The sequence below is a fragment of the Narcine bancroftii genome, chromosome 2 (assembly GCF_036971445.1).
Source record: "Narcine bancroftii isolate sNarBan1 chromosome 2, sNarBan1.hap1, whole genome shotgun sequence".
In the NCBI taxonomy this organism is placed as follows: domain Eukaryota; kingdom Metazoa; phylum Chordata; class Chondrichthyes; order Torpediniformes; family Narcinidae; genus Narcine; species Narcine bancroftii.
In genome coordinates, this window is record NC_091470.1 from 350,094,034 (window position 1) to 350,115,935 (window position 21,902).

Below are 21,902 nucleotides of genomic sequence, written 5' to 3' on the forward strand. Positions count from 1 at the left end.
GTAGGACTTCTCTGTTGTGTTCCATGTACGGTTCTCAAATTTGTTCGAGTACTGTGATGTTATTTCTTAAATTATATGTTATTTTTTCCAATGGAATACGTTTATTCATTTCTATGTACCATTGCTGTGGAATACATTTATTCATTACTGTATTCTCAGGCTATCTTCTAATTTCCAGGTTTACAGCTAAGGCTATCATAATAAATATTTTTTTGTGCTCCATCCAAATCGAGTCCAAGTTCTTTACTTCTTATATTACACAGTGTCAGACAAGGAGAGCCTTAATTGCCTCATACCTGTCAGCGGCTGGAGGCTGATGTAAGAAGTCGATGATTCGTCCAGCAGTCTCCTGGTTGAGTGAACTGACCATGTAGTAATATCTTGTGGTGATCTGCGTGACCTGAAACTGGGCCTCAGCCTGTTCAAACCAGATTAGAGGTCCTAAAGGTCGCCAGCTTCAGCAAGACTCCATTCTGTGTACTTGATTCATTCATCATGGGCTCCAAAATGCCGTTTTGGGCTGTTTGGGGTCTCCACTGCGGTTGGTGTGCTTTGCAGTAAACAACAGACAACCAATACGCGGAAGCTGTGAGTGAATTGAACCAACCAAATGACTTTACTGGAACTCGCTGAGAGCTTATCAGAATGACTCCCATGATTCTTTGCTCCCCCCCCCCACCACCACTGCTGGGACCATTGTGATGTCAGCCCAGTGTGAGCTTGCACCTCTGCGAGCCGGTTTGCTTGCGGAACAGTGCAACCCACTACCTTGGGATGATTTCCTCAGTTACTGGAGAGTGCTCTTCATTTTCATAAGTTGCAGGAAGAAATTATTTCCCAGCATGGCTGTCCTGATTTTAATGCTCCTACTTGATGTTAGTGGATCATAAATACTGTGTCCCAGATGGAAAGGGTCTTCTATAATTCTTTGAGCCCTATTTATTCAACTCTCCTGGTAAATGTTGACCGTAGAGGAAAGGGAGACCCCAGTGACCTTCTTGGCCATTTTGATGATCCTCTGTATTGACCTCTTGAGGGGATACACCTGCAGCTGTCTGTATTCCTGCGTGCCTACTGCAGAGGGCGACCCACTGTACCTGCAGGGAGGTAACCTGGGAGGCTGGCTTCTCCTACTCTCTGCCAATCACCTGCCCCATATGAAGGATCCCATCGGCCCTTGAGTAGGAGTAGAGCACATGGAGCCAGAAGGGATACTGAACCTTGTATGCTATTTTTAAGCTAATGAAAGCCTGCAGTACAGCCTTTGTAGTTTGAGCTTGTTTGTTCACACTGCAGCGCATCACACGTCCGGTCTGCTACTTGCAACTACCAGACTACACAATGTTGCAGCCAGACAGGACTCTCTCAATTGTTCTCCTGTAAAATACTGTCAAGATAGGGACTGGTAGCCTTGACACCTCCATCCTTCTTAGGAAGTGTAGGCACTGCAGGCCTTCCTGATTTCTGTTTGGTTAGCTATTGCGGTAACATTAAATTTCATTTCTGAAATTCAGGCCCACTAATGTGACTGAGAACAAAGGAAAAAGGGTGGTGAAGTAGTGGAATCATTTTCAGAATCCTGGATGATTGACACAGGGTCATGAATTTAAATCTCATGATAAACGCTGGGAAACTGAAGACAAGTTATTACGTAGATCTAGAATGAAAAGTTTGTCACCAAGAAATTACTGGATGCTTGCATCTTGTTCTGTATATTATGAGCTCCCGTTTTAGTAAAATAGGATTATCACTGAAAAGGACAGCATAGACAGGAATGGTCACAGTTAACATTTAACATTTCACACAAGTGCAATTCACATTCCAGTGATAATTGGATACATTGTAAAACTGAGGGAAGGTTTGTCACAGTCTGTTCTAGAATTCGATACATTTGCAAAGACGTTGTGATGTTGCAGGGGGGAACCATTCTGGCTGATGAAGAAAAAACAGCATTTTGAAGCAGCTCTTGTGACCAGCCATTTTTGTGGAATTTGTAGGAGTTTAGAAACAGTTATTATTTTAATTGAAGGAGTTTAGAAATGGTTATTATTTTAATTGCAGGAGTTTAGAAACAGTTTTTATTTTAATGTTAGGAGTTCTGAAACAGTTATAGAAGGTAGAAAGAAAAAGCAAGAAAAAAGCTAAAATGTTCTTTGTGTAAAATGGCGCATGAAAAACAGCAGAACAGAGTAAACAAGATAACAGAGGAATTTAAGAAATATGCACTTATACACACAAAGAGCTTGTTTAATAGGGGTTGGGGAAAGGAGGTGTGAGCACGGGATAAGAGAAAGTTGGAGTCAATCAAGAGTCAGACGAATAGGGAAAAGTGCCAAACCAATCCAAGAAGGACAAACGTAAGACAAATGTAAGGGGAGGTGAAGTAAAAATTGTATAAAAACAAAGAAGCTTCCCACTCTCGGGGTACTTTCCCGAGGTAAGGGGAGAGTACCCAACCTTGCAATGTTGTAAATATAAATAAATGTTCTTTGTTCTCAACTTTTGTCTCGAGCATATTTTGTGAACGCGAAGGCACTTCTCACAGAATTCAGAGCAAAGCATGCTCTGTGAATGACTGGGCCTTTTCGGTGGATTAACCTGTGCCCGGAGGGTCTTTTTTTGGGAAGCAAAGTCCTTCATTTTGATTGTGACTCACAGTGGAGGTCCTTTGGAGAGACAGCTTCATTTTAAGTGTGACTAGTAATGAAGTTACTCGAAGAGACCGGTGCCAGAGTTTTGGAAGCTTCGTGGAGGCCACCCGGAGTGTTGTGACCACAGCTCGTGTGGATGAACATTTCTTCAAAGGCAACGCAAGAGGAACTTGTGAGACACAACTCCAGTCTTCTCTTCAGCTCAACATTAATTCCATAGACTAGCCACTTACACTTATTCCAGGTAAACCTTCTCTCAACTGTCTTCAACAGATTTACATTGATCATAAAACAAAGAGACTAATATTGTGCATGGTACTCCAGAAGGAGTTTGACCAATGCCCAAATCACTGAATCCTAATCTCCCTACTTTTGAATTCAATTGCCTTCAAAATGAACCATTACCTTTACCTAATTACTTGAAGCGCTTGTAACTATTTAGAACATATAATGAGCCGTCGAACATAGAAACACAGAAACAACCCCCTTCTGCCTAGTCCCACTGACCTGCACCCAGTTAATAGCCCTCCATACTCCTTCTATCCATATGCCTGTCCAAATTCAGCAGGCAGCATGTTCCATTCTCCCACCACTCTGTGTGAAGAAGTTCCCTCTCATGTTTCCCCTAAACTTTTCCCCTTTCACCCTTAACCCATGTCCTCTGCTTTGTATCTCACCTCACCTCAAATCTCCTCTTATCTATTTACATTTCTTTATTTGTTTACATGTATATGGTATTTGTGGCACCTTTTAAGGCAGAGCTACAAAGGAAAACATGGGCTCACCTTGTAATCAGCAGAGAACCGCTTTAATCTCTTTTTTAGTCCACTTTTAAGTCACTTCCGGTTCGGCCGTTCCAAAACCAGGTGATGTCACCACACTCCCAGTGCTTTTCTCAGCCCATGGGGCTTTGTCCTCGAGGTGGAGGTGGTCCAGCGTCATCTCAGCGCGGGCCTCTGGGACTCGTGGTCAGCTGGCATTACAGGGATGATTCGAAAGTGAGGCCCCGCACACCCCCCCTCCACCCCCGGCTGCCGATACAGTGTGTACAATTTTTGTTTGCTCTACCAATAAGTGGTAATTTTGCCTCGCCTGCAGAAATAAAAGAATCTCAGGATTGTATGTGATGTCATTTATATACTCTGACAACAAATCTGAATCTTCTACTGCATATCTCAGAGCTCTACCATTTGCCGTGCATGTCCTTTCTTTGTTTGTCCTTCCAAAATGGAGTGCCTGTTGTGTTCAAGAATAGGTTCGATCGGTTCAAGGAGAATCAAGGTTGGACATGTGCTATCAACAAACAGTGGTCTTTATTTATGTACAGGGAATTCACAAAAGGGTACACGCTCATACAGACGAACCCAGAATAATACAAATCGGGTGCAAATAAATCTCTGCTAAACGTTCTCAACTCCCAATTGGAAATGCAAGGGTTAAACACACAGTACCTATCCATCCACAGGCACAATACATCAATGAACAGTAAGTCAATTGCAACTAACATATCAAATGAACCTGGTTTCCAGGATAGGCCCATCGCAGTCAACCCTCACAGGTGAGGCTGTTGAGCGATTAATCTGACCTGCTCAGACTAATCGCTCAACAGCCTCACCTGTGGGCAGATCTAACTGTTGATTGACACCTAGAGGACCAATCACATGGCAGCTGTAAGAACCAATTATATAGCAGTCTCACAGGCAGGCAGATCTAATCCTAGATTGGCAGGTGAGGTCACTTCCAATCTCAGGCTTACTGAAGAGGTCACATGACACTTCACAATCCAGCCTACACCACTTCATACTTATTGCCATTAAATTCCATCTGCCGTTTCTCAATCCACATTTCCAGCTTGTCCAAATCCCTCTGCAATCTTTGAAAGGCTTCCTTGCTGTCAAGAACAATCTTTGTGTCATCGGCAAACTTGCTGATCCAATTTACCACTTACTCTCTCTCTCTCTTTCTCTCTCTCTCTCTCTCTCTCTCTCTCTCTCTCTCTCTCTTTCTCTTGTCAATCACCTGCCTGATGTTCCAACTCCATCACTCATCCATCCCATCTATCCATCATCCTCCACCAATCCCCAACTGGTCTCTGTATCATCCCTCTTACCCTCCCCTCCACAGACTATTTCCCCCTTTCTAAACAACATGGGGTATGAAATTAGTATGCATGCAATATTGCTTAATTTGATCATGTAAAATGGTGATATTTTTCCAATGCTTTGTAAATGGTTTATTGTACATAACGTACTCTTATAAATATAAAAATGAGTTGCGTTGGCTTTTTTAAATGTCTTTTTATTTTGGTTTTGAAATGTTTTCAACCAAGAAAAGTTTCAACGACTATCAAGGGCTATGGGCTGTGTGGGATAGAAGACCATAAAACCAAAAGACATTGCTACAGATCTAGAGGACCCCCCAAACCCAGCAGCGATAGAAATTCACCAGGACAAATGGTTACTTAAACACAAGTTACTTTTAATTTTCTTTAAACATAAAAACAGCATCAAACTCTAACTTATTACTATTAAATTAACCCCCTTCTAATTCTAAGTGCACATGTATGTAGTGTTCAGAAAAGTTATTTGATTCATAGTCCAATCTCATTTCTCCAAGTTCACCGGTATCAGGCAATTCTTGTACTGTGCACATCATTTAAACATTTATGGATTTTTACCAGGTTCTAGTGAAAAGGTAAATGTTTACTGCTCAGGAAGGTCCTAGTTGGTTTCAGAGAGAGATTTGTTGCACTGGTGCTTGAATGTCCAGCTCTTGCATTTTAAATGAGATCTCTTTTGTGAAGTGTTAATCTCTGTTTGTGAAGTGACCTACTCTCTAAACCCCCCACAATCTATCTTTAAAAAAAAACCATATAATATAAAATATAATATAACCCGTCATAACATAAAAGCAGAAATAGGCTATACAGCTCATCGAAGGGTTGGATTGATCAAGGAATAAGTTTATACAGGTTGGCTCAACATTGTGGGCTGAAAGGCCTGTACTTTGATACACTGATCTAAATCTCTGAAGTGAGACATCACCAAAGTTAGATGAGGGAAGAAGCATCCCTTATCTTTGGCATTCATCTTCAGAAAGACACCTCCTCCTACACTGATGGAGTTTGGTTTCTCCACAGTAACAGGCCTGCTACATTGGAGCTGTATGACACTTTCTGGGCTGAGAGCTGAATTTTCAAGGCTTTACCCCAGAGGCAGAGGCTTTCACACAGATGGAACACAGTGGCATCCAAACAGATGGGACTGCGTGGAAAGCACCACCAGTGACAGGGGGAACGGCAACGTGTCGATGAACTCCCCCAAATGTTTCATTGAGAAGTCTCACATTCATCCAGAAGAGATGTTTTATTCATCAAGGCTCATATGATTTGAACAAACTGACTCATCGCACAAGTTGGATCAAACCATGTAATGCAGCCAAATTATTTTCCAGGTAAAATACTCCATCTAATTCAAATACTGGGCATTGGCTTTAGCTGCTGTGTTGCTTTTCCCTACTGTCAATGTTGGCTTCCGTTCAAAGCACAGTTGTAGTCTTCTGCTGGTTCCCCATGGCTTAGCTCTATGACAGACAGCTTTCCCTATCCACAGCTGGTGGTGGCCCTCGCTGTCATTTACGCTTTAACAGCTCCTGTGAGGCATGCTACTGAATACCCATGCATTGCAATGCTTGGCTCAGGTTTCAAGTTTTAGATTAATACATCAACTTTGGCAGTACCACTCAACTGGAGATATGCTTTTTGTTATCCTTGGTATATGTAGATCAGGCACGACAGCTGCAACCTCCCAGCAAGCACTTTGCATTCAACCCTTTGTCCTCCGCTCTGTTTCTTGTGGTAATGAGATATTTGTTAGAATTCATTTCAGCATGGCGGTGTAAGTATTCTGTAATTTGTAGATCATTTATATTTTCTCATTACCCTCGCAAACCCACTGGAACTCCAGCCAAGGCAACAGCCAAGGTTGTGCCCTTTGCAAATTCATTCACGGCTGGTTTAACAAAGACTAAAGGGCCTGCTACAAAATTTGCTGACTTTGTAAAAGAGTTGGGTGACAACATTGTTGGGGGAGTGGGCAAAATGAACAGGACAGATACGAATGTCAAGGTGATTGACTATTGAAGTCAAACACTTGCGTTGCCATAGATGCATCTCTATACTGGGAAAACTGTGGTTGGTGGTGGGAAAAGATAATATTGGCCTGTAATAAGTTTCTTCTGCCTTGAGGTTTCATTAACAGTCAAGTTTCTTTCAAAAGCCTCTAAATTATAGACCAAACCATTGAAGCTATTTCATTGGAAGTTGACTGATAATTCATCCTTGCATCATTTTATTGCTTCCTCTAAGTATAAATCGAAACTTCTGGAAACAACCAGCAACTGAATCCGACTCTTTCTGCTCTGAATTGTAAACTCTGTTTCTCTTGCCTCCGTGCGACTGGCCCAGAGGACCACAAGGGAGGTCAGGGAGCAAATGGCGGAGGCACCGTCAGTGATTTTTCAATGATCACTGGAGGAGGGGGTGGTGCCGCGGGATTGGAGGGTTGCTAATGTCGTTCTGTGGATTAAAAAAGGCACGAGGTGTCGGCCAAGTAATAGAGATGATGTGTATAAATATCTGGATAGGCAGGGATTGATCAGGAGTACCCAGCATGGGATTGTGAAGGGGAAGTCATGTTTGGCGAACCTTGTTGAGTTTTTCAAAGAAGTGACAAGAAAGGTGGATGAAGGTAGGGTAGTTGATGTAGTCTATATGGATTTTATCACAGCTTTTGATAAGGTTCCACATGAAATGTTCAGTCACTAGGGATTAATAGAGAAATAGTAAGAGGGGTTCAGAGGTGGCTGGAGGAGAGACAACAGAGGGTCATGGTGGACAACTGTCTGTCAGGATGGAAGCCTGTGATGAGCGGTGTGCCTCGAGGATCGGTGCTAGGTCCCCTGTTGTTCATAATTTATATTAATGATTTGGATGATGGGGTGGTTAACTGGGTAAGGAAATATGCAGACAATATGAAAATAGGGGGAGTAGTGGATAGCGAGGAAGGTTTGTCTGGAAAATTGGACTGAAAGATGGCAGATGGAATTTAATGTAGAGAAGTGTGAGGTGCTTCATTTCGGAAAAAAATAATCAAAATAGGATATATGTAGTGAAGGGGAGGACATTGGGGAATGTACAAGAACAAAGAGATCTTGGAGTTATGGTGCAGTGTTCCTTGAAGGTGGATTCCCATGTTGACAGGGTGGTTAAGAAGGCATTTGGTATGTTAGCCTTCATAAATCATAGGAGCTGAGAAGTGATGCTGCAATTATTTAAGGCGTTGGTGAGGCCAGGTTTGGAGTATTGTGTTCAGTTCTGGTCTCTAAATTATAGGAAGGATATAGATAAGGTGGGGAGGGTGCAGAGAAGATTTACAAGGATGTTGCCTGGCTTAAAATACCTAGAGTACAGATAAAGATTGAAGAGGTTAGGACTTTATTCATTGAAATTTAGATAGCTGAGAGGGGATTCGATAGAGGTGTTTAAAATTATGAAGGGAATAGATAGACTAGATGCAAGTAGACTCTTCCCCTTGAGAGCAGGGGAGGTTGAAACAAGAGGATACAAGCTGAAGATGAGGGGCAAAATTTTAGGAGAAACTTTAGAGGATTCTTCTTCACTCAGAGTCTGAATGTCTGAATGGAATAATCTTCCAGAGGAAATAGTTGAGGCAGAGTCAATTCTTTCATTCAAGAGGAGGCTGGATATATACATGGATAGGAGGGTGTGGGAGGGTTATGGGCTGAGAAGAGGTGGGGAGATCTAGTGGAGTTGTTTGAGTGAACCGGCGTGGACTTGAAGGGCCGAGATGGCCTGTTTCCATGCCATAAACTGTTATATGGTTAAAACCCAGCAGGAATAGAAATTCACCAAGACAAGACAAATGGTTACTTAAAGAAAAGTTTATTTTAATTTTCTTTAAACATAAAAATAGGGTCAGACTTTAACTTATTACTATTAACAACTTAATCTAACTTAACCGCACATGTAAGTAGTGTGTGTAGAAGTTCAGAAAAGTTTTTTGATTCGCAGTCCAATCTCACTTCTCTCTCCTCCAAGTTCACTGGTTGCAGGCAATTTTTATACTGTGCACAGAATTTAACATTTATGAATCTTCACCAGGTGTTTGAAAGGTAAATATTACTGCTCAGGAAGATTCTCGTTGGTTTTCAGAGAGAGATTTGTTGCTCATTGGACACACACAACTGATCACTTTCGATCAGCCACTTCAGTGACCTGCTGAAGAAACTTGCCCCATCAGGGTTTTCCAGATGATAACCTCTTTCTTTCAGGTCACCACTGAGTTCCTTTTCTGTTTCCCTTATCTCAGGTGAAACATTATACAGCCAACCTGTACTGACAATAACCACACCAGCAGTGCGAGTATAAGACAGCTTTAATAAACTAATATGTACACTAAGAGGTCTTGTCTCTCTGCAAGATGAACTTTGAAGGCTAGACTGTAGCCCTGGACTGCTTTATATACAAGGTTACCAGGATGACCCTTGGTGACCTAGTGGTGTAATTACATATCACCACACAGCCATCTCCTCTTGTATGGACCACAAGGGCTTTGAACAGGCTGACTTCAGATCTCACATCTTCAAAGTAGGTTTTCAAAACCAGCTTCCAAAAGCCACTGCAGAAAACCAGCAGTCTCTCTCTCTCTCTCTCTCTCTCTCTCTCTCTCTCTCTCTCTCTCTGTCACACTCAGAGAAAAAACCTGTTTGATTCTCTCTGCTTGTAAAACCTCATGACCTTCTTAAAAGGGCAAATTGCATTCAGACAGACTGTGACACCGGACCCAATCTTCTGAGATATGTCCAATTAACACCTACTTGTGAAGTCCGTTAGCAAAGCAGTTTCCATTGCCTTTACAAAGGCACTGGGAGCCAAGCTCTGGCATTTTAAATTAGATCTGTGTTGTGAAGTGTTGGTGTTTGTTTGTGGCCTACACTAAAAAAAACCCACAATTTATCTTCCAAAACATATAATATAAAATATAACATAATCTATCATATTAGATGCTGCCTGATTTCCTAAATCTAACTGACCATTGATGGCTCCACTGTTGAGGTCGTCAAGAGTATCAAGTTCATTGGAGTGCTCCCTTAATACCAGCTCCATAGCCAAGAAAGTCCAGCAGCTCTTCTACTCCTACAAAGGCAGAGGAAAGTTCATCTCCCACCCTCCATCCTCACTACATTCTACAGAGGATGTATCGAGAGCATCCTGTGCCACTGCATCACCGCCTGGTTTGGAAGCTGCACCACATCGAGTTGCAAGACCCCCAGAAGTCAGTGGAAAAGATCACTGGGGCACTCTTCCCACCGTGAAGGACATTTACAACACTCGATGCAGGTGGGAGGCAATAAACATTGTGAAGGACTCCACATATCCCTCATGTAAAATGTTCTCCCTTCTGCCATCTGGTAGAAGGTACCATAGCACTTAGGCCCTAACGCCCGGATTGAACGACAGTTGTTTTTTTCCCCCCAAGTCATCAGACTCCTGAATTCCCAGAACAGATGAGGTTAAAGTACCATGGACTTTTATTGTATACATATTAATATTTTAACATTTTGATGTGTTTAACTTCTAACCTATATTTACGTAAATATGCTCCATGGTTCTCTCTGTCTTTACCGTGTGAGCAGGGTATGAACGATAAGTAAAGGTGACTTGACTTGATCGTATTTCAGTTTTCCAGCAGCTGCGGTGTTTTGCTTTTAATTTAACTTCCTAACTTGGTCACCTAACTAATGGCAATAGGATTTCACGGAATCAATAAAACAAGTAATTAAAGGAAATTGAATTCAGCAATTCAACTATTTTGAGTTCAATTTTTCATCCAATCATGGACCACTTGTTGAAACACCACAGTTTTCATGCTATACAATGAGATTGGAGGGTGAAATGATGAGAATGACCCAGTTTATTATCCGAAAGCAAAGCTCCTGTTGAAGGAAGGAAGTCATGAACTGAACAGACAAGAGACTGTACTACAGGGACAAAAAAAAATTGATGAGCTCAATGGGTTGAACTAGATCAATGGGGAATTTTTTTTTCTCCCACTGATACTGCTCGATACACTGAGTTAAACCAGCAGATTGTTTTTCGTTCCAAGCATTGAACTTATATTTTTACAATTCTTTTGATATCAACATGATCCAAAACTTAGTTTTCAATCATTATCGGGGTTGCTGTAAGAGCTGCTGTTATGGCTGTGGGTGCCTGCGATGACCTGGGCTCCATGAACCTCTTCCTGTGTGACACTTGCATGTGGCCTGGCACCGCTTACCAAGCCTTAGCATGCTGACACATGGGCAGTTAGGTCATCAGTGGTGGCTTCAGCCAGGGCTGGCATGTCCGCCAGTGCACATGCGCCATGACCTTGGTCGATGCATGCGTGCTTGAATCAGGCCCAGCAGTGAGCGGCTGCGAAGTGGAGCGTGGTGTGCATACACGCTGGGCTCAGCCCAGCACACACAGTGGTTGGAGCACACACACGGAGTTCGGCAGTGTTTGAAAGGAGGTTCTTCAGCCACTGTTGGCAGTTGAAACCTGAAGGAGGGTGAGTTAGGGTCTATAATTTCTATTGACCATTTTCAGTGTCGTATAACTGTCAGTTGAATATCTTTTAGGCATCGTTAAATATGTTGTTGTTAAGAATAAAGGATTTAAAATAAAACTAAATTTGTGTTAAAAATGATTGGAAATGTGTCACGGATAAACACTTAATTTGGCTTCCAAGCAACCTCAAGGAAGTCACCACCATAAACCAATAGAAATTAATGTATTAAGTCAATAGAACTTTATTGTTAAGAATAAAAGATATAAAATAATACGGTGGCCATCTTGGAAATACCCCGAGTTGGAGGCAGTTTGTAATCCTCATCCATCCTCTATGAGTATTGGCCAGAGAGTGATTTAAAGTCTCTAATCTAATAGTAAGTGTCTTGTAATCACATCAATGAAGCCACTTTTTGAAAATCAGTGATATTATTGACCGATGCTGCAGTGGAAACTCATTTGTTAAAAGCAGTATTCCACAGCCATTAGAAACAATAGACTTAAGTCTGTGAACTCATTCTGTGTGTTTGTGGAAAGTTTAAACACAGTTTGGATTTTGCTGCCACCAGCCCATTGGTAACTGTCAACTTGGCTCGTGTTGTGTATCTTCGAAGGATGGTGGAACAAAATGAGCAAAAATGGCTGAAGCAGCTGGTAACTTTGCTTTAAGGAGCAAGGTATTAAAGACATGAAGGTTGTGGAGCCTAGAGAGGAACTGAGTCAGTCAAATCTAGGTACAGATGGATTAAAAGTGTTCTCATTGCAAGACTGAATCTGGCAATGGAAGAAGCCAAGGCTTTGGCTGATAGGAATAAAGACTGCAAAGCCATTGCAGAAGGCAATGGCTGAAAATGAAGACAGCAACATGGAACTGGCTGAAGATGTGTCACAATATGTCGGCAAAGACAATAAGAAGAAAAAAAATGTACAATTCAAATTTGAAATGGGGTCAACAACTGACATGTACCCCAGAAGTAAATCCAGAACACTGTGTGTCAAATGCTGGAAGCAGAAGAAGCAAAAAAGGTTCCAAGGTGGACTCTGGGGCTTCCTATGCTTCAGGTACTTCATCTCAACGTACAAGGGCTCAAGCTGAGTTGGCCACTCTTCAAGCACAATAAGATCAAGGAGAAATACACGGAAGAGGAGCAGCTAATGAAGCCATAAAGGAAGCAACAAATAGAATAGGAGGAGCAGCAATGGGAGCTAAGAAAAAAGGGAACAATGGGATCTGAAATCAAGGCTTGTTGTAATAAAAGTACTGACAAGTTCAAAAGGATCCGTTGTTTGAAGTGACCTATCTAGGAGGTCTGATGGTGGGAAGTCGTCACATGAAATGAAGGTATTTGATGCTAAGGCAGAACCTTTAGTATCACGGTCACAAGGCCTCCACACCCCCATCCGAGCATGGTGTTGCCCAGGGCTCAATCATTAATGATCACCACCTTAGACAGAAATATGAGTGGATTTCAGTCTATCCAGCCAGAATTCCATTCACTACTATCAGGTCTTAACAATCAGGGTGAACAAAGACACATGATATGGTCGGCTACAAAGCCACAATTTACAAAACAATATGTTGTCAATCATGGCAATACAAAATGAAGCTACCTGTTTATTAATGCAGCAACAAGGTCTCCATTCCTTACCCAAGAACGAGTTTCAAGTTTTTTTAATGGAAACCCACTTCAATAACAATCATTCATTAGATCACTTGAACGTATCGAAAATAAGAATAGCACCATAGATTGTCCTTATTACCTTGAACAGTATTCTGGAGAACAACCAAAGGAACTGGCGAGGAGTTGCCTAAATATGGACCAAGAAAGGGGTTTCGCTATGGCGAAGGCATTACTACAAGATCATTTTGGCAATGAGTATAAAATTGCCAGGGCCTATATAGTTAAGGTTCTTTCATGGCCATCAATAAAATTGGAGGATGTAAAGGCTTTAAAAATATACGCCCCCTTTTTAAGAGGATGCTGTAATGTCATGGAAGATATTGGCCACATGACTGAGCTTAATTTAGCCTCTAATATGTTAATCATCACCAGAAAAAAATTTTAAGTTGAAGGATTTGTGGAGAACAAGAGTTTGCAAACTTTAGACAAAATATGGAAAGGAAGCTACCTTTGAGGATATTATAGAGTTCTTTGAATGACATGTGCGGATTGAAACTGCACCAGTATTTGGGAATATCAAGGATACTCCAACTGTGAGCGAAGGCACAAAGATGTTCAAGCCACAGCTGAGTTCAAAATTGAGAAAGAGAACCTTTGCCACTAATGTGGCAGCTGTAAGTAAGGAAAAGGATGAAGTATCTGAAGAAAACCAAGAGTTTGCTTACCGAGGAAAACTGTCCCTTCTGTAAAGACGCGCATACTTTGGAAATGTGTGCACAGTTAGAAATGAAGTCATGCGATGAGAAAATTGCTTCTCTAAAGGAAAAAGAACTATGTTTCAGCTGTCTTTGTAGAGGACATTTCAGTAAAAACTATAAGAAGCAACTCGACTGTGATAAACGCAATCGGAAGCATCTTAGAATGCTACATATTCACCGAATGTACAAGGAATTGGAAAATGAGCAAGCAGAAAGAAAGGAAGTGGCAAGTCACAATGTTACAGCCTCGGTTCAGACAAGTGATCTCACTGGGGTCACTGGGGTCAGATTCTGATTGTTTCAAATGTGCCAATGGCTTTGGAACCCTTGGAAGTAATACAAGGTAGGGAAGATGGACCTTAGGCTGTCTTGGATGGACAGTTAATAGACCTTTAGAAGGAAATAATTATATTGCTCAAGAACAGTTAGAGACAATAGTCAACGGGATTTTGGTTGTGAAGGTTGATAAGTGATGGGAACAGCAAGAGACTGTAAATAAGAAATTCACTTCTGAAGAAAAGAAAAAAGATCGATATGAAAATAAATCAAAGGCATCTAAAATAAAGTTGAAGGAATTATTTTCATCAGGAATGGATGAAAATGAAATATTAGAAGATGTTGTAAATACTGCTAGTGATTATCCACGTGTAATTAAACTGGAGCAGGACTAAAACAAAAGACTCTGAACAAATTTGAAATTAATTTTTGTAGCTCAGAGATTACAGCAGAGAAAATTAATGAAAATCTCACCACATGCTGTAAAACTGGTGAATACAGAAAATTGCACTGATGGTATAAAGGAACATGTGACAGACAATTTGGTGCCAACTGCATTTAGAAAACAAAATATTGAAAAAGGATTTGGAAATATTAAATAATCACTAAAACAATTGTGGTGATATGATTGTATGCATAGGCTGGCCCGCCCTCCTGCATTAGTCCTGCCCATGTGACCCCGGGCCATAAAGGTTGAGTCCCCACCCTATCCGGTTCATTTTCCTAGCCTGGACCCAGGCCAGCAGTCTCTAGCTCAATAAAGCCTATCATTCCCCTCAATCTTCTGTCTGCATCATTATTGGGGCGACCGATAGCACCCAACAATTTATTGAGCTAGATTTTTGGAACTCTCTAGTTATGGAAAATTGCTGCGCCCCGAATGGCTGGAAGTAGACCCCCGAGTCCCAGGTGCACAGTGCTCTTCGAGGAGTGGGTGAACTGTTTTACTAATTTCCTTGACGCTGCTGCAGAGGTGGTTGATTCGGACAAAAAGAAGCTTAAGATCTTTCAGGCACAAGTTGGCTAGAAGGCCTATCTGACCATCCAAGGCAGCGTGACCTACACGGAGGCAATGGCTGAGCTGCAGGTATTGTATAAGCCGAAAGTGAACATGGTTTAGTTCCGTTACCTGCTGACATTCTGGAAACAACAGCCTGGTGAGTCCACTGAAGAGCTCATCTGGTCATTGGTCGCACTGGGAAAAGACTGTTTGGGGGATCCCACGGGCACGATATCGCTGACCCAGTGCGTGGAAGAGCTGATCAGTGATGCTTGCGTGTTGGGGTTGAGATCGGACTACATCCAGCAGAGACTCCTCGAGGAGGACCCGCTCTCGCTCAAAAAGGCTATTGACTTGATCAGAACTCTGGACTCAGCCCAGCACCACATGGTGTCGATCGTGGGCAGAAGCGGGCCTTCTGCGTATGTGCCATCATGAGGGCCATCGGCATGGAACTCAGCATTGGGTGTTAGCGACCCGACCATGGCTGCAATAACACCATCTGCATTGAGGAGATGCAACTTCTGCAGGCAAGCCAGGCTCGTGAGGCACCTCTGCCCCACGAAAGGAGCAACGTGCTCAGGCTGCGGAAAGAAGGGCCATTAACACAAGGTCTTCAGGACCAGGCCACAGTCCGCGAGCAGTGGGGTGTGTGTTCCTGAAGAGCCTCCAGCGCTAACCATGTGCGGGGTGAGGGGAGCACCATCTTACCAGCCACCACTCCCAACCTCAGCACCTCCGCCTACCGCTCCAGTGATGTCACTTCCGATCATCATGACTCCACTTCTGCCTTCTTCTTTATTCAATGCTGCATAGTCAACATGGAGGTCGCCATCTTGGACAGGTCTCCCCACCGATGACGATGAAGAAGCGCCAGTCTTAGCTTCAGTGACACTGAATCAAGCCAGTCCCCACCCAATCTCGAACTCAATGATGCAGATCAAGGTGAATGGGCATAAAATGAACTGTCTTTTCGATAGCAGCAGTACGGAAAGTTTTGTACACCACAATGTGGTCCAGAGACTCTCCCTCCCGGTCCAGCCCATGTCCAGGGATGGTTTCAATGGCAGCAAGGGACCAACAGACGAGCATCCAGAAATATTGTGTATCATCGCTGACGGTGGGGGGAGAGTGTTATAACGACTTTGTGTTGCGAATTATGCCCTGCCTCTGCGCACCGATCCTCCTAGGCCTTGACTTTCAGTGTCAGTTTAGGAGTGTGACAATGGTGTTTGGAGGCTCCCACTGACCTGCAGTATTCGGATGTCCATCCCCGACCAGAAGCCCAGCCCCCGGTACTGTCCTGTTACCCCAGCACTCAACCTTCGGCACCATCCAGCAGTCTTGGCACTCGGCCCCCGGGACTATCCTTTGGTCTCATCACCTTAAGGGTGCCCCCTCCATTGTTGTTCGCAAACCTCACCCCAGATTTCAAACCCATCGTCACCAAAAGTCTGCGCTATAGTTTGGAGGATGGGTAATTTATCCGGCCTGAGGTTCAGCGACTCCTGGAGGAGGGGATCATAGCCCTTAGCGCCAGTTCCTGGAGTGCGCAGGTCCTTGTGGTCAGAGGGGCAGGCAAGCTTCAGATGGTAATTGATTACAGTCAAACCATCAACTGCTTCATCAATTGAACATGTACCCGCTCCCCTGTATAGCTGACTTGGTCAATAAGGTCACCAGGTAAAGTGATCTTAAGTCAGCTTACCACCAACTTCCCCTCCATTCGAGCGATCGAATCTATACCGGATTCGAGGCCGACAGGAAACTCTTCCATTTCCTGTGGGTACCCTTAGGTGTTACTAATGGTGGTTCTGCCTTTCAGAGAGTAATGGACCGGATGGTGGAGGAACACTGACTGATAGCAACATTCCCTTACCTTGACAATGTCACCATCTGTGGCCATGACGCAAATCTCGCAAAGTTTTTGCGTATGGCTAAGGCACTCAACTTGATGTACAACAAGGACAAATGCGTGTTCAACATGGAGCACCTGGCCCTATTAGGATGTGTCGTGGCACATGGTGTCATTGCCCCCGACCCTGACCACATGGAGCTCCCTGTCCCAAACACCCTGAAGGCACAAAAAAGGTGCTTGAAGTTGTTCTCGTATTATGCACAATAGAGGTGCCCAACTACGCTAATTCGGTCAACCACCATTCCATATCAGCAGAGACCCTGGCTGCTTTCAATCAAATTCGAGCAGACATCGCTAAGGCCACGATGCATGCTGTGGATGAGTCCGTCCCCTTTCAGCTGGAAAGCAATGCCTCCAATTTTGTACTGGCCGCCACATTAAACCAGGCAGGCAGGCCGGTAGCATTTTTTTACCGCACCCTTCATGGTCTTGAACCTCGGCACTCCTCTGTCGAGAAGGAGGTGCAAGCGATCATTGAGATGGTGCGCCACTGGCGACACTACCTAGCCGGTAAGAGATTTAGGGCAGCGGCCTTCTTATTCAGTGCCAAACAATGGGGTAAAATCAAGAGTGACAAGATTCTGAGGTGGAGGATTGAGTTATCCACCTACAACTATAACATCTTGTTCCGGCCAGGTAAGCCCTGGACACTGTATCCTGAGGGATCAGCTACGGTCATCAAGGCCCTGAGCAGTATCTTCACTCTGTTCGGATACCTGGACTATATTCATAGTGACCGGGGGACCTCATTCATAAGTGAGGAGCTGCGTCAGTACTTTTTGACTAGAGGCATAGCCACCAGCAGGACCACCAGCTATAACCCCAGAGGTAATGGCCAGGTGGAAAGGGAGAATGGCACATAATGGCCCTTAGGTCCAAATATTTGCCAGTGTCCCGCTGCCAAGACGTCTTGCCTGAAGCTCTCCACGCCATCTGGTTGTTACTGTGGACAGCTACTAATTCCACCCCGCATGAACGCCTCTTTGCTTTCCCTAGGAGATCGGTGAATGGTTCTTCCATCCCTCCCTGGCTGACAACCCCAGGGCCGGTTCTCCTTCGGAAGTATGTCAGAGGCCATAAGACAGATCCACTGGTTGAAGCAGTACACCTCAAACATGCAAACCCTCAATATGCAGTTGTGACGTACCAGGACACCACGAACACACTGTGCCCATACAAGACCTGGCAAGGGCTGGAGACCCGGAGACTGTCTTGCTAGCTGCCTACCACGCCACGGACCCGATGGTGCTACATCTGAGCACAACCTTGGAGTCCGAGCTGCCTGTCTTGCCACTGGATGTCCAGGCTTCTACCCCTCATGCAGCTGCGGAGGACCCGCCAGCACTCCAGGAGTCCACCGCCAGCACCCTAACCCCCACAGTTCCTGTAGCGGATACTCCCCCGTCGGCCCTCTCTCCAGAGGGGTCCGGCAGACAGAGGAGGCCGCCTGTGCGGTTCAATCTCTAGCCAGTGGGGGCATCTGCTTCTCCCGCCGCTTTGGTTAATAACTGTTAAATACTGCTGTATTGTTGAATTGCTGCTGTTATCGCTCCCGGTTTTGTTGTTACCGGTGGGTTCTTTTTAAAAAAGAGTGGGTGAATGTGGTGATATGATTGTATGCACTGGATAGCCCGCCCTCCTGCCTTATCTCCTCCCTTAGTCCTGCCCATGTGATCCCGGGCCATAAAGGTCGAGTCACCTCTCCTTGCCAGCTCACTTTCCTAGCCTGGACCCGGGCCAGTGGTCTCTAGCTCAATAAAGCCTATTGTTCCCCTCAGTCTTCTGTCTGCGTCATTATTGGGGCGACCGATAGCGCCCAACAACAGGAGTGAATGGAAAGTTTTTAACTTTGGACTTGCAAATAAAACTGGACTTCAAAAGGATGAGTTTCAAAAGAGACTGAGGGAAAGGTCCAGAGAGAGGTTGACAAGAAGAAAGATTTAATAGTAGATAGAATTTGCAAACTCAGAAAACAGAAGAAAATAATAGTTGCTGAAGAAATTAATACAGTTATTAAGGAAAAGTGACTCAGCCTCATCAAAATGTAAAAGGTTGGAGGAAAGAGACCAAGTCATTGGTTCATAACACAAAACAGGTGATTGAAGGAAACAAACGTGAATGTATCTTGAAGGATCAGTTACTGACAATGCAGAAAGAAAGAGAAAAGTTAAGCAGGAAAAGTTTAAAGAGAACTTGTTTATTGAAATCGAGAGGAAGCAAATAACTTTTCAAAATTTGGTCCTAAGAGTTTGAAATTTTCCAATCAGAAGCAGAATGTTGAAGAAAGGAAGCAATCCAAATGTCCTGCGGAAGATGCGACTCATGCTAAATTTAAGCAGAAAGCTGTGTCTATTCTGACCGAGGAAGATCTGAGGTTTGCTGGTCGATGTTTTAGCTTGTGGAATCTACCAGATGGAGCACAAACTGGCTTTATTTTGCCGAATTTTGCATTGTGTACATTGTCCACTACACAGGGTGATAGTAAAGTTGAAGAAAAGACCCACGTAACATTTGAATTTTATGTAATTAATTGTTTATTTCATTGATTTGGTTTTATTTATGATAATAATTATTATGATTAGAGCCATAGTATCTCATTATACTAATTAGAGGCTGGTGTAAGAACCCCAAGCTCTTGACTTACCTGCTGTTTTGGCCACAGGCACCAATGGTGGCCTGGAGTCTATGCCTCTTCTCGTGCGATGCATGCTCACGGACTGGCACCATTTGCTGAGCCGTGGCATGGTCGGTGCATGTGCGGTTCGCTCGGCAGCAGCGGCTTCAGCCGGGGCCAGCATGTCCCCTAATGTGCATGCGCCATGACCTGGGTCGACGCATGCGCGCTTGGCTCAGGCTCAGCGGTGAACAGCAGCCACGTGGAGCGTGGTGCGCGTGCGCGCCGGGCCGAGCCCAGTGCACATGGTATTTGGAGCATGCGTCGCAGTCCAGCAGCGTTTAAAAGGAAGTTCTTCAGCCAGAGTTGGTAGTTGAAACCTGAAGGAGGGTGAGTTAGGGGTTTATAATTTCTGTTGACTTTACAGTATCATTTAATTATCATTTGAATATCTTCTAAGCTTTGTTAAATGTGTTGTTAAGAATAAAAGATTTAAAATACAACCGAATTTGTGTTAGAAATGATTGGAAATGCATCACGGACAAACACCTAATTTGGCCTCCAAGCAACTTCGAGGAAGTTGCTACAGTTGCAATGCAGGAAACATACAGTAGAAGTCCTAAAATCCTGACTGCTCGAGTTTAGAGCTGGTCTGGTTTTTCAGATTTTAAAGATTTTCGGGCAGTATTTTTAAAATTCAAATTTAATGAGGAATAAGAAAGAGATGAACAGGTAAAGTTTGATATTTATTTATTAGCAAATATAAACATCTTTCATTTATCAAAACAAGCACTTTTAAAGAAAAATAAAGTGATTTGCTGTGTATCTGTGGCGCTTGGACATGTGCACATGCACACAAAAGCCTGCTAAATTAAAAAAGTTTGAGAGGTTTTCAGAAGTCTGGATTCTTGGGTGGTCCAGATTTCTGGCATCTGGATATTTGGACATCTATTGTAGCAGGGGATTTCTTAGTTTCTTGCCAATATTTATTAAAACCTGAATAACTGAAGAAACTGTGGCGAAGTCCCTTGCTCTTTCTTTGAATAGTGTGATGGGATCTTCTGTGTCTTCTGGATAGACACTCAATGAGTTATAAGGTTTACATCAGGGAAACAGGCCCCTTGCCCTAACTTGTGCATACTGACCAAGCTAGTCATGTTTCCCTGATTTTGGCCAGAATCCCTCTAACCTTTCCTATCCATGTACCTATCTAGATGTCTTTTAAACATTGTATTGATACCTGCCTCCACTACTTCCTCTGGCAACACATTGCTTCATCCTTTGGACTCCATGTCCCAGTTTCCAAATGCATATACTCTGTGTCCTGGATTTGCTGGATTACCAACAAGCACATATCCATGTCCCGGTTTTCTGGGCCTACTAGCAAGTGCATATATTCAACATCCTGGCTTTCCTGGACAACCAACAAGCGCATGTACTGAGTGTCCCAGTTTTCTGGGAGTGATATTATACTCAACCAGCAGCTGGCTTGTACTGGTATTCGTACTGTTAAGTATGTCTGCAAAGGTTACGGTTAAAAACAGCTGCTTTGCCAGGTTCCACAACAAGAAAAAGAACTGGCAGTAAAGGTAAAAAGACTCAGAATTGTTATTTGAGTATCTAGGACTATGTAGGATATGAACAGGACAGTGAGTGGCCAGATATAATGTGGTTCTCAGTGACTGAACAGATCAACTAACTCTGGTTTACCCATGGATCCAGTCCGGAGTGCATATATTATGAAAGGTTATAAATGGCTGGAGGCCAAAGAGTTAAATTGACCATCCCCTGTGGAAATAAAGATGCCTATCAGGTTCTTTTTAAATCTTTCCACTCTGTAAGCTCTGTTGCATGAATAATTCTGACGAAGAGTCCATGGCCTGTACAACAGGCTTGGATTAGCTTAAATTTGTCTACACCAGTTTCAGAATACTCCTGTCTCCATGTGTCTGACTGTTCCCAAAGGGACCGGCTCGAGTCTTTATATGAGCTGGTGATTGACAGCCGGCAGGTGGGGCCAGCCTCCCAGGTACAGGGGTTGCCCCTGCAGTAGGCTGGTAGGAATGCGGCCAGTGTAGTGGTTGTATCACCATACATTCTCCCCTTAAATCGATGTCCTCTGAGATTCACTATCCTTGGGAAAATACTATATTTGCCTATACTCCTGATTATTTGATAGTCCTCTAGAAACATTCTCAATTTTCTGTATTCCAGGAAAACAACTCCAAAACTATCCAGCCTCTCCTTATAATTCATGCTGGCAGTCTCAGTATCATTCTTGTGTAACTACTGCACCCTTTCTAGATGAATGATATCTTTCTTGCTGCTGGATGACTAGAACTTCATGCAATACTCTAGGTGTTGTCTTATCAACATTTTGAAAGTTTTATCATGACGTCCCTGCTCCTGTACTCCCTCGCCGGACAAACGT